This window comes from Nicotiana sylvestris, chromosome 9, assembly GCF_000393655.2.
Source record: "Nicotiana sylvestris chromosome 9, ASM39365v2, whole genome shotgun sequence".
NCBI lineage: Eukaryota > Viridiplantae > Streptophyta > Magnoliopsida > Solanales > Solanaceae > Nicotiana > Nicotiana sylvestris.
In genome coordinates this window covers 159,698,824-159,713,628 of record NC_091065.1, presented here as the reverse complement: position 1 = coordinate 159,713,628, position 14,805 = coordinate 159,698,824, and positions in this window count along the sequence as shown.

Sequence of the window (14,805 nt, the reverse complement as noted above, 5' to 3'; positions counted from 1 at the left end):
CGTTCGAGTCTGACCAGAACTGAACGAATCCCAAATCAGACCACCAAGAACCCTAAAAAGGACCAAAAGTGGAGGTCTGTCTGAATTGAAAGACAATATGGGGTCTAATCGACCTTAGTCGAAGTGTTCTCAGTTAAGAACACTCGATTAAGGTCCATTCGACCCCAAAAATGGTTGAGTCCGAGTTCAAGCCTGGTTCGTTTTGTTTTGAGCTCCCAAGATAAGTTTCCTTGTCCTTTCTGTCAGTGTTTGAATTTCTAGTTGTGTTTGTCAGCATGTCTAGCTAATTTGATGATTCTTTCTGTCATTTTCTTTTAGTTCTTGTCTATCCTCAAGTAGACTTCTTATTTAGTTAATTATTTTGTTTGTTTGTTAATTTATTAAGATGAACTGTGTGTGTGCGACTTGATTAAAATCATCCAATAGTCAGTTGGTTGTTATCACTCTGTCCTTATGTTTTAGTGAATCACTCTGTCTTTATGTTTTAGTCTGTTTGTTGTTATCCACTGTGTGCATATAGTCGATTGAATAAGTGTCGTCAATAGAGTTCACTTGAAAACTAGAAAATTAGGAGTCTGCTCCTTTCAATGTGATTACTAGCCTGTTCCTCTTACCTATGGTGAGACTCGTATCAATGGGCCTGTTGCAGTGGTGCTTCGATCTTAGTTTGCATCCTCAACTGCCTATTGGATCAATTGGTTTTGAGTTGGTCAGGATTGGCTCTCAATATGACCAACTCATACCATTTGATTGACACCCCTGTTTGATTGCGTTTGAATCATTGGCTGAACTTAGGCAGAGAGTTGGGTATAGCTGTAGAAATCTAACAGACCAACCTAAAACCAGTATTGAGTTTAAGTTGATTAGTTAGTAATCAGTGTTAGGCTTAAGCTGATTAGCTAATAGTCAGTGATTATTAGCTAAATTCTGAGGGGCTTATACACTGACTGTTAAGGGTTAGGGTAATACTGTAATATGCAAGGGTTAAGGGTAGTTTTGGGAGTTTAGTAACATGTTAACAGGCTGTTAAAGTTGGGGTCTGCCTAGGGGTCATTCATTAAACTTATTTTAATGACAATGGGGAACAAAAAAACAAGCATGGGAATTAAGTGAATATTATAATACACCCATGACTCTTGGTTAAAACAAATAGGACAATCATGGGGAACAATATAGTGGGGATCAATAAAAGACACTTAGGCATGAGAATTAAAGGGGTATGGGCAGGAAAAGGCTGAAGGGTTCAAGGCAGCCTGGGGCTTGCCTGTATTTTGCCTATAAATAGGCTCATTTAAGGTAAAGTTCGGGGTGAGAAAAATCAAAAATTAAGGTTAGACATCAGAGTTTAAGAGGGTTAGAAAAATCAGAAATCAGAGGCTGGACAATTTTTAATTGTTGAGAGTTAAAAGAGTGCTGGATTTCTGAACATAACAAGCAGAAGTCATTGTGTTTCTGCACCTATTTTTTTTCTCTGTTTGTCCTGTCTTTGTTGGGTACACTGCTGGGTTTTCAGCTTAGTTTTCCTTGGTTTCCCTGCTGGTACAACACTGTTTCAGCTGGGTATTTTGGGTTTGTCTGAAAGTTCACTGGATTTCTGTTTGGTTTAAATCTGCTGTTGGTTTCTCTACTGGGTATTATTGGATTTTGCTTTACTGGGCCTGCTGTTAATAACAAAAATCTGACTGCTGGGTTGTTGCTGCTGATTGCTGTCTTTGTGTTGCTGTTTTTCTGTTGCTGCTGTTACTGTGTGTGTGCTACTGTTGCACTGATCTTCTTCTTCTTTTGCTTTCCTATACCAGGTACACGACTGATACACTGTCAATGTAAGCTGAAATTTGAAGCATGAATACAAAGAAAATTGGAAGAGTTGAAGTTATTTCGAATTAGCTTTAGAAATGTATTGAAAATAGGTTGTCTGCATGATAGTTTACTTTCCCTAATAAAATTAGGTGGTTAGCTGTGATGTAATTGAACTTTTATACATATCATTTAGTTGGAAAACTCTATGTGTTACTTGTAATTGAAAGGGATTAATGTTGTAGTAGCCATGTTCTATTAGTTCATTATTGTTTTGTCAAGAAGCATGTTAGGTACCCAATAGTTCCTTCTTTAAACAAATGGCCTGTTTTAAGTTGGTAGGAATATGGCTTGATTAAGGCAAGCAGTACATCGCATTTCAGCCCTTCCCCCTTTTTATATGTCAAACATGTATCAAATAAGTTGAACAGGCCCAATTGGAATAAGGGTGGCCCAGACCGAGTTTAAACGTTATGCACATTGGGGCTGGGCCCGTAATGTCTAAACGACTGCCCATATACGCGCTCAAATTCGGATTTTGCAAATCATATTCGAAACCCGACTATAACTAACTTGTAAGCATGTAAATAAAGTTGAACCGTTCTTCTTCTTTCATTATTAGAGACGAGCTCAATAGAAAACATAGCCACTTTAGGACGACCTTCTAAATAAAGTGGGACGAGCCCGCCAAATAAAACGCATAGATTGCGGGGCCCTCACAAAAAAATATATGTGTTAAGTACTTAGAATTCGGGATAGGCCGCTTAGCGAACTCCACGGCCCTACCCCAAAATAACAACACGCTAGTTCTTTAGGATGCGTCTTAATTAACCTTATTTTTCATAAATTCGGGTGCACATTTATGTGACCCAAATCCAAATCTCAGCGAAATCGAAATGTGTCTCTAACCACGGGTGCATTGATTGTGACGTGGTTTGAGATGTGTGTCCATAACGTTGCAAATCCCTTTAAAAAATAAGAATGAGATGAGCTTCGCCGAATAAAAATACAAAATTTGCGGGGCCCTCAGTAAATATTTTCTTTTAAAAAATATTTAGACTTCGGGATGGACCGTTTAGTAAAATTTCACGGCCCTACCCAAAAGTAAATGATACGCTAGTCGCTTTAGGCGCGCCTTTAATAATTTAATTTTCTTAAGTTCGGGTGCACATTTATGTGACCCAAATCCAAATCTCAACGGAGTCAAAATGTGTCGACGACCACGGGTACATTGATTGTGATGCGGTTCGAGATACATTTTCACAATGTTGCAATTCCCCGTAAAATAATAATAAATAATAATGAAAGTAGTAAAGAATTAAAATCTGCATATAAGTCCATATTCGTATAAAAATCAGATAATCAAGCCGAACATGACAGTTGAGCGACCGTGCTAGAACCACGGAATTCGGGAATGCCTAACACCTTCTCCCGGGTTAACAGAATTCCTTATCTGGATTTCTGGTTCGCGGACTGTAATACAGAGTCATTCTTTTCCTCGATTCAGGATTAAAATTGGTGACTTGGGACACCCTAAATCTCCCAAGTGGCGACTCTGAAATAAACAAACAAATCCCATTTCGATTGTCCTTTAATTAGAAAAACTCCTTCACCCCTCGCGGGGGCGGAAAAAGGAGGTGTGACAGCTCTGGCGACTCTGCTGGGGAAGATATACCTGGACCACCGGTTAAGGGTTAGAAATTCGAGCTTAGAATAAATGTTATTTTTGGCTTTGTTTATTATCTGATATTATCATGAGAGATGTGCTTCATATGCCAATGATATGTGTTACCGTTTTGATATTATTTGACTGTATATATAAACTGTGCCGAACCTTTCTCTTCTTACCTTCGGGGATGCTGCTCACTGGTTTGAGACTCCCTATTCTGTTAGTGTCATGCCCAAGTAGAAAGAGGCTCGGATAAGTTACAAAGCCGGACGATCCCGCGGGTCCCCGGTACGTAGCCCCCTCATCGACCCGAGTTGTCCGCTCGGGTAAGCCAGGTCTAGAACAAAACCCAGTTTTGAAACTTAGTAAAACATGACTTCATGCCGGATCCCTAGTAGGAAATGTTTATTTGCATCACGTTGCATTTGACTTAGGGGGATCAACACAGGGGTTGGGCCCGTCTAGGAAAAGCAACCTGGAACAAAAAGACCATCATGCGACATCTTGTTTGTTGGCGCATTTAATATGTTTCGAATTTGCATGTTGACCGGTGGGTGAAAACGGGAATTTTGGAAAAAAATGAGAGCTGATCATTTAAGAAAAACCAATGTCCAAATAATGTGAGAACTCTGCCAGAATTTTGATTTTTGAAGAAAGAAAATTGGATTCGCAATTTAAATAATTTTTCTTACCCGAACTACGTCGGTTTGATTCTCACCGGATGTGATATACGTAGGCAACCCTCATCGGGTCCAACTTCCTATTTTTGAAAGAAACAAATTAAAAAAAAAACAAATGACAAAACATTGCTGCTTTCATGAAAAAGTCAGGTGATGCCATTTTTGCGAAAATAGCCGAATGTTCCAAAAAGGGACGTTGGAAGGCTGTCTTTGCACAAACAGCCGCCTTTGGCCATTTTTCTTACCTGTTGGCCGGATTAAAACCCCACAGCCTTAAAATCTTCATCCCTGAAGAGCTGAAAGGCCATATTTGGAAAATCAGTCTTTCTTTTCTCAAAATTAAGGAAAATGGGAAAAATAGTTTTGGAGTCAAAATAAAGATTTTTGCTTTTGTCTAAATCACCTTAATAAATGTGCAGAATGAGCACGAGTAAGAGTTCATATGGGGCCATTATAAACAGAGTCCCTTTCGGCATACGCATGTGGTGGAACGATTTGGAAGAATCAGGGCGAGACACAGTCAAGATATACTTAGGAAACTTGGTTGGATTACTGGACATCGATCCGCGAGGGGACATTATAAGGGCTTTAATTTCATTTTGGGACCCATCACACAATGTATTTCATTTCTTAGACTTTGAGCTCACACCAACGCTAGAGGAACTGGTAGGGTACATCGGATGTCCTAAAATCCCTATGAGAGAGCAGTATCTTATTGCACCAAGGCCCGTGACTATACACAGGTTCCTAGACACCTTGAAGATCCGCATAACTGTACACAACCCAGAGTTATCAGAAGGGTTTTGTAGTTTGGCATTCTTGTACGACAGGTACGGTCATCTTGGAGGGTTCAACAATCCTGAGAGCAAGATCTGCAGCGGGGAAAGTCGGCTGAAATGGGAAAGACATAGGTGTATTGCTTTTATGGTAGCCTTTCTGGGTTTTCTGGTATTCCCTAGAAAGGATAGAAAATTAACATACAAATCAATGGGGTCGTCAGCATTTTGCTCAAACAAGACAACAACACTCTGGCACCGATGATAATAGCAGACATCTTCCGCGCTCTCACCGTTTGCAAAACCGGAGGAGGTTTCTTTGAGGGATGCAATATACTACTGCAAATGTGGATGATAGAGCACCTATGTCATCGCCCTCAGTTTCTGAAATATGGGTCATCACAAAAGACTTGTATAGAAGAGTTTTCCACCAGGATCGACGGGTTCAGCCTGCCAGAAGGGGTCACTGAATGGGTCACTCTGCTGCGTTCCGTCTCAGCAAACCAGATAGAGTGGGCATTTGGGTGGCTACCCATAGATGAGATCATACACATGTCAGCCGTCGAATCTCATTTGTTGTTGATGGGTCTCCAAAGTATCCAGCCCTATGCGCTGTACAGAGTATTGAGGCAGTTGGGGCGATGTCAAATAGTCCCAAAGGAAGAGGATCTCAGTAGCCAAGTGGTCGAAATCGGGCCCGGTGGGCAGTTCCCTGAAGTAGTCGTTCGGAGAATCTGGAATGAATGTCAAACACTGAAAGTAGATACTTGTGTACAAGATCGGGCCAAAGGCGAAGTGTCGCCATATTACCTCACATGGTACAGAAGAGAGCTTGAGCACCAAAGACCAACTAAGAGAGCTCACGTCCAAGACTTTGCAGAATCGTCGCAAGCACAATGGGGTTGGCTAACCAAAGAGAAAGAATATCGGGTCGAGATTGGCAAACTAAAATAGCAAATTGAGGGGCTTAAATATCAAAGCAACTTGCAAATTGATGCTGATACAGGGGAGAAAAGCAAGTTGACTCAAGAAAACAAGGCCCTGAGAGCCCGAATCTGCCAAGACAGAAAGAATGCCGGTGACCAACAGAAAAATCGGTCCAATGAGAGGTTGATAGCAGAGCTGAGGAGTCAGGTCAGCAAAAGCCGAGAGGACTTGGAGAGATATGAAGCTTGCATAGCAAGAATGAGGGTCAGATGGGCAAAAGGTACAATGGCTCGGAAGAAGCATCTGCAACAAGTCATAAGGGATTCTGAAATGAGCATCGGGATATTAAGGAAAATGAACTCCACTCTTCAGGAGCGAATCTTCAAACAAGCCCAAGATGCCCAAGCTGACAGAAGGCGTTGTTATGATGTGATGACCAGAATGGAAAAACAAATGGAAAGGTTCCAGGATCGACTCGCCGACAATGCTCAAGCACTGGGACTGAAAAACCGGCGAATAGAGCAATTATTCAGGGAAAGGGACAACATCCGAGATAGGATTGACGAGATTGGGCACTACATTTACAGGAGATGCTTGGCATGTGAGCAGATGCCTCGTGATACCCTACTCGCCTCCGTCATGGGCTATGTTCACCGGATCATGAATGAGTTGAAAAACTTACAAAGAGGTCTCACACCAAAGCCCGCGGAAAGGCCGAACGATGCCTCGTGAGCACCTAAGTTGAAATCCTTAATGTATCCCTAGTTCGAGTCTTGTTTGTTGACTTTATGGGTCCGTTATCTTCCCATATGTTGTTTTTGTTTCTTTTATCGAGTTAGGTTAAGAATTTTGGAATTTGTACTATTGTTGTTCTTTGTTTAAAATAAGTAGTTTGTAATAGCAAATTTTGGTGATGAATTGAATGATTCCAAAAGAATTTTGCGTCTTTACTTTGTGGCAGAACTACGCCCAGTCTGATTCACGCGGGGACGTGATACGTAGGCAATCCACGTAAGATTCAACCGCCACTAAAAAGAAAGAAAAAAAAAGAAGAAAGAAAGAAAAAGGAAAAAGAGAGAAGAAAGAAAGAAAAGAATAACGGAGAGAAAAACGGGGGTTTCCCAAAACACTTTAATGGCACAAACAAAGCAAGCCGGGATGAAGCATGCGTTTGAAGCAAAAACATGTTAGAAATGTTTAACTGCTTAGGAATATTGCATCCCCAACGTGCTATTACCGAATCTGTTAAACTCTAACGCTAACAAGTTTGTTGTTTTTCCCAAATACCAGACAGTTAGTCGTTAAAGCGTTCTAGCAACACACCCTTATCAGACCAGATCTAAGGGACCTGTACCAATAATCATGACTACTTCAGAAAATAGTACCGAGGAAGAAAGGCCAGTAAGCCAGTTGTTGAAAGAAGCGATGGAGAAGATAGAGAGGATGGGATTGAAGATGAATGTGATGCAGTTAGCCTTGGCTAAAGTACAAAAGAGCCCTGAACCACCCGATGCTCTTACACCAGGGCATATGCCGGAATACCCTCACTCTGGCCCTTCAACAAGCCTCCCGAATCACCGCTATTATCAGGAAAGAAGCCCCTATGATTCCCAAGCTCCACCACCCCATCAACCTTTCCCACCACCAAATGTTCCCACCTTTATGGGACCCACACCAGCCATACTGCAAAGATCAACTAGTGAGCCGTTGTTTCAGGCTCACGATGCTCAATACTATCCCCCTGAACCCACATTCAATGCACCAGAACCCCATACCTATAATCCACACTTGGAGGTACCGGCGGAGATTGAAAAGCCGGTTAAGGTGCCAGAGCAGGATGAAGTAATGAGGAAGTTCAAAAGCCTGGAGAAATCCTTCAGGAGTATGCATGGATTGGGCAATCAGGTCAGCATGGCCTACAAGGATCTATGCCCTTTCCTAGACGTCCAACTCCCGGGAGGATTCAAGATGCCTAAGTTTGACTTATATGAAGGGCACAGTGACCCTATGGCACATTTGCAGGGGTTTTGCAGCAAAATGAGAGGCGCATGCGGCAAAGATGAGCTACTGATAGCTTATTTTGGTCAAAGCTTGAGTGGATTAGCATTGGAATGGTATGCTAGGCAAGATCCCAGCAGATGGTACACTTGGGATGATCTAGCGCAAGCTTTCGCGGGTAACTTTCAATACAATCTCGAGATAGTCCCTGACCGTCTCACATTACTGAGGACCGAAAAGAATCCTGGGGAAAGCTTTCGCGAGTTTGGTTTCCGCTGGAGAGAACAGGCAGTCAGGGTTGATCCTCCCATGAGAGAGGGAGAAATGGTGGACTACTTCCTGCAAACGCTGGATCCGACTTACTTTGGTCACTTGGTGACGACGGGTGGAAAATCCTTCAATGAAGTAGTAAAGATATGGGTTATGATAGAGGAGGGGCTGAGGTCTGATAAAATCCTGAATTACTCAGCGCTCAAGGCAACGACCCAGTCTATTCAGAGCGGCACGGGAGGTGCGCTGGGAAGGAAGAAGAAAGAAGAAGTCGCCACGGTTGAGGCAGGCAGTTGGTCCAGGTCTGGCAAACTATACTACAACCAACCCAGATCCCATAGGCCAAATTACCTATACAGCCCGCCACAACACTACTATCCACTTCAAGAACCACACTTCTCCATGCACCAAGCCCAAACATACACTCAGCCTCCGGTTCGCCCACAATGGCACGCACCGGCTCCCCAAAACACATATGCACCACCACAAAACACATACCCTCCACCACAAAATGCATATCCTCCATCAAGAGCATACAGGAATCCTCCAGGGGAGGGCTTTCGAGGAAGTCAAGCTGCTAGAAATGACAGGCTACTAAGACATGGAGCTTTTACTGAGTTGGGAGAGACCTATACCGCCGTGTTCCACAAATTGAGGCGGCTAGGTTTGGTGAGTCCTGTCGAGCCTAGAGAGCCAAACCCCCCACCCCCAAATTTGGACTGATCGATAAGCTGCGAGTACTGCTCAGGAATGCTAGGGCATGATACCGAAAAATATTGGAGGTTGAGGCAGGCAATACAAGATCTTATTGATGCCAACAAAATCGAGGTCCAGGCACCGAAGGCACCCAACATCAACTAGAACCCATTACCAGCACACCACGAAGCTCACATGATCGAGTTGGTGTATAAGGGGGGAGACCCGAAGAAGCCCTCATAGATAGTGATGAAGATCCAGGCCGCTCCGAAAGAAGAATCGACCGGTGGGAGACCAGGGGTACAGTTGAAGGGGGAAGATGTCAAGCCAGTGGTGATATTAGGGAAGAATCCGTCCACCACAACAAAGAAACCAGAGCCAGCCAAATTGGCAGTATCAGGGACATCATCCACACCCGTAGTTGTGTTGAAAGGGGTCTGCAGGGAACTGGTCACCATAAAGCCGGTAGTCCAATTACCAGTGATTGATAGCAAGGCTGTGCCTTGGAAGTATGAAAAGGCAGTGGTGATGTACAAGGGAAAGCAAGTGGAGGAGGATAGTTGTGAGGCGCAGGGACTGACTCGATCGGGACGGTGTTTTGCTCCAGTGGAGTTGAGAAGGTCCAACCCAGCAGTAGCAAAGAAAACCGTGTCGGAAGAAGAGGCGGAGGAATTCTTGAAAAAGATGAAAGTACAGGATTATTCTGTTGTCGAACAGTTGAAGAAAACACCGGCCCAGATCTTGTTGTTATCACTACTGATCCACTCGGATGAGCATCGCCGGGCCCTGATGAAGATACTGAATGAAGCTCATGTGCCCAATGAAATTTCAGTAAACCACCTTGAAACAATTGCCAACAATTTTTTTGAGGTAAACAGGGTAACGTTCTCTGATGATGATCTGGCAGTGGAGGGCACAGAACATAATAAAGCTCTCTACTTGACTGTCAGATGTGAAGATTCTGCAGTCACTCGGGCGTTGATGGATAACGGCTCAAGTGCCAATATTTGTCCATTATCCACCCTGAACTAGTTAAAGATTGACCATGGTAGAATCTGCAAGAACAACATTTGCGTCCGAGGATTTGACGGAAGTGGAACGGCCACCGTGGGGGATATTATACTTGAGTTGACCATCGGCCCGGTCTAGTTTACCATGGAGTTCTAGGTATTGGATGCCACGGTATCTTATAACCTTTTGTTGGGATGACCGTAGATTCATGCGGCCAAAGCGGTGCCATCCGCCTTGCATCATATGGTCAAGTTCGAATGGGACAGACAAGATGTCGTGCTGCATGGGGAAGACACTACGTGCACCATAGGAGGCGCCATTGTGCCCTTCATAGAAACCAATGATGACAAAGGTCCCTGGGTTTACCAGATTTTTGACGCAGTGTCAGCAAACAAGATTCCCGAGGGTGAAATCATTCCACACCCCAGGGTAGCTTCCGCAACGGTCATGATTGTTTCAGAGATGCTGGGTAATGGGTTTGTGCCAGGAAAAGGCCTGGGGGATGAGCTTCAGGGGATTGTTCAACCGGTCTCCTTGCCCAAGAATTTAGAGACTTTTGGATTGGGGTTCAAACCGACTGCGGCAGATATAAAGCGAGCGCGGAAAATGAAGAAGAGAGTTTGGTTTCTTCCCAAACCAGTTCCACGTCTCTCCAAATCCTTTATTAAAGCAAGTGCCAAGGGGTCACCGGTCCCGAAAATTCTCAGACCATTGATTGGGATGGACGGGGATTTGAATCAGAGCTTCAAAAGGCTGTTTGCTGATATCCATGTGATAGAAGTTGGAGAGGGTTCCAGCAGAGCAGGCATACAGTTTGTGGGACCTGAGGCCAAAACCAACAATTGGATGGTTACTCCTCTTCCTACCCGGGGGGAGTCCAGGTAGTAGGCTTTGATTTTTCTTTCTTGTTTTTCGAATTATTTCAGGGTGTAATCCAAATCTCAGTTTTATTTTGTAAAGTGTGAACCCTGTTACCCCGCATTTTTAATGAAATTCTCTTTTCTTGTCGCATTTTAATTTTGTTTTGTTCTTTTTTCTTTCTGAACAGTTCTCTTTTTACCAGTTCTAATGACATGGCATGCACAACGGATCTTCGACCTAGTCTAATAAACCAATCTGACTCCGACTTAATTATACAAGAGATCGGTTATGACGATGAGTCTGAATATGACGGGGATGAAGCCTTCGAAGAAATAAACCGAGAACTGTGCCAATTTGAAGAGAAACCCAAGCCTAATTTGAATGACACCGAGGCAGTGAATCTAGGGGATGCAGATAACGTCAGAAAAACTAAAATCAGCATCCACATTGAGCCAAACGCCAGGGAGGAATTAATCAAAACCCTCATTGAGTTCAAAGATGTTTTTGCATGGTCATATGATGATATGCCGGGATTAAGCACCAATCTAGTGGTTCACAAATTGCCCACTGACCCGGCATACCCTCCGGTCAAGCAAAAACTGAGGAAGTTTAAGACGGATATGAGTGTGAAGATCAAAGAAGAAGTGACCAAGCAGCTGCAGGCAAAAGTTATTTAGGTCACTCGATATCCCGATTGGTTGGCCAATGTGGTACCAGTGCCGAAGAAGGATGGAAAAATCAGGGTATGTGTTGACTACCGCAATCTCAACAAGGCAAGTCCTAAGGACAATTTTCCATTACCCAACATCCATATCTTGATCGATAATTACGCTGGGCGCGAGATCGGATCCTTTGTGGACTACTATGCAGGATATCATTAGATCTTAATGGACGAAGAAGATGCGGAAAAGACGGCTTTCATTACGCCATGGGGAACTTACTGCTACCGGGTAATGCCATTCGGATTGAAGAATGCTGGGGCAACGTATATGCGAGCAATGACTACTGTGTTCACGACATGATACACAAAGAAATTGAAGTGTACGTAGATGATGTGATCATAAAGTCTTGGCGTCAGGAAGACCATGTAGCAAACTTAAGGAAGTTCTTTCAAAGACTACGAAGGTATGATATTAAGCTCAACCCGGCCAAATGCGCCTTCGGGGTTCCATCAGGAAAGCTATTAGGATTCATCGTCAGTCGATGGGGTATTGAGTTGGACCCATCCAAGGTCAAATCCATTCAAGATTTGCCACCGCCAAATAACAAAACGGAGGTAATGAGTCTATTGGGAAGACTAAATTATATCAGCAGGTTCATCGCTTAACTCACGGCGACTTGTGAACCCATATTTCGGCTGCTGAAGAAAGATGCTATGGTAGACTGGACGGCGGAGTGTCAAGAGGCTTTCGACCAGATCAAAGGGTATCTGTCCAATCCACCTGTGTTGGTTCCACTTGAGCCGGGGAGACCATTAATTCTTTATCTGACTGTCCTGGAGAATTCGTTTGGCTGCGTGTTGGGGGCAACATGACACTACAGGAAGAAAGGAGCAAGCCATTTATTATCTTAGCAAGAAGTTTACAGTGTATGAGGTCAAGTATACCCAACTCGAGAGGACATGTTGCGCCCTAACTTGGGTGGCTCAGAAGTTGAAGCACTATTTGTCCTCGTATACTACTTATCTCATATCCCGTTTGGATCCATTAAAGTACATTTTCCAGAAACCTATGCCTATAGGGAGGTTAGCAAAGTGGCAAATTTTGCTCACATAGTTTGATATCGTCTATGTTACGAGGACGGCCATGAAAGCCCAAGCGCTGGCCGACCACTTGGCTGAGAATCCCGTTGATAAAGAATATGATCCTTTGAGGACGTATTTTCCAGACGAGGAAGTAATGCATACAGGTGAGCTGGAATTACCCGAGGAACCAAGCTGGAAGCTTTTCTTTGATGGAGCCGCAAACGCGAAAGGGGTTGGAATAGGAGCGGTACTCATTTCGGAAACAGGGGGTCACTATCCTGTTACAGCTCAGGTACGTTTCTATTGTACCAACAACATGGCCGAGTATGAAGCATGCATTTTGGGTCTGCGATTAGCTGCAGACATGGATGTCCAGGACGTTTTGGTCTTGGAAGACTCGGACCTCCTGGTGCATCAGATTTAGGGTGAGTGGGAAATACGGGATTTGAAACTCATACCATATCGACAATGTTTGCACGATCTGAGCAAGCGATTTTGATCAGTGGAATTCAGACATATCCCGAGAGTTCATAATGAGGTTGCCGATGCATTGGCCACCTTAGCATCAATGTTACACCACCCCGACAAAATGTATGTTGACCCCTTGCACATTCAGGTTCATGATCAGCATGCTTATTGCAGCATGGTAGAAGAGGGAGTGGATGGCGAGCCATGGTTTTATGACATAAAGGAGTACCTCAAGATGGGGATATATCCGGAGCAGGCCACTGGAGACCAAAAAAGAGCCCTTCGGTGTTTGTCAAATGGTTTCTTCCTCAGTGGAAGAGTGTTGTACAGAAGAACCCCAGACTTGGGATTGCTAAGATGTGTAGACGCCGGTCAAGATGCGACAGTCATGGAAGAGGTGCATGCTGGAGTCTGTGGGCCACATATGAGCGGATATGTATTGGCAAAGAAGATTCTTCGAGCAGGGTACTATTGGCTCACTATGGAGCATGATTGCATCAATTTCATGAGGAAATGCCATCATTGTCAGATACACGGAGATCTGATTCATTCTCCGCCGACAGAATTGCATACAATGTCAGCGCCATGGCCATTTGTTGCATGGGGCATGGATGTCATTGGGCCTATTGAGCCGGCAGCGACCAACGGCCATAGGTTCATTCTGGTGACCATCGACTACTTCACCAAGTTGGTTGAAGCTAAAACTTTCAAATCGGTAACCAAGAAGGCAGTGGTGGATTTTGTTCACTCCCATATCATCTGCAGATTTGGGGTCCCAAAAGTGATCATTACAGATAATGGTGCAAATATTAACAACGATTTGATGAGAGAGGTATGCCAACGGTTTAAGATTACAAACCGCAATTCCACCCCGTATCGTCCCAAGGCAAATGGAGCGGTTGAAGCAGCCAATAAGAACATCAAGAAGATACTGAGGAAGATGGTAGAAGGATCTAGACAATGGCATGAGAAATTACCCTTTGCCTTGTTGGGTTATCGCACTACAGTTCGGACTTCCATAGGTGCAACACCTTATTTGTTGGTATACGGAACTGAAGCAGTAATACCAGCAGAGGTCGAATTCCATCCCTCTGAATTGTCGCTGAAGTCGGGATTGACGATGATGAATGGGTCAAAGCTCGACTGGAGCAGTTGAGATTAATATATGAAAAAAGATTGGCAGCAGTGTGTCATGGCCAGTTGTATCAGAAGAGAATGGCAAGAGCATACAATAAGAAGGTGCACCCCAGAAAATTTGAAGTAGGGCAGCAAGTATTGAAACGGATCCTCCCACATCAGATCGAAGCAAAAGGCAAATTTACCCCAAATTGGTAAGGGCCTTATGTCGTGACCATAGTGTTGTCCAACGACGCTTTATGTCTAACAGATATCGAAGGAAGAAGTGTCGACATGGCTATCAATTTTGATGCAGTCAAGAGATATTATGCGTAATTTCTTTGATTATGATAGTTATTGGTTCGTTTGTTTGTACTTGGTACTTATCGGATAATGAAATGACGAAGGTAATTCTTTCTTCTATCCAAATACTTTTAACCTTTGCTTCCCCCCTTTGAGCCTTATTTATTCTTTCATACCCCTCTTTTGGAATCACTAATGGGAAAAAATATATGAAAAAAAAGAAAAGAAAAGAAAAATGAAAACGAGATAAAGATCATAAGAAAAACAGAGGAACCGTAGGAACTACGTTTGACCTGATTCCTCAAAGAGGATACGTAGGCGCCTCACGGCTCGGTCATAGCGCACCATAGTGCACCATAGTGTGCATAACTCCACATAGTGTAAATATAAAAATCCCCAAGCAAGAAAACTGGGGCAGGAATTATGTTTTTGAAGTTTCAAAAAGGGTTGATTCCAAGAGTTGTAGTGTTTCACCCGTCAAAGTTATTT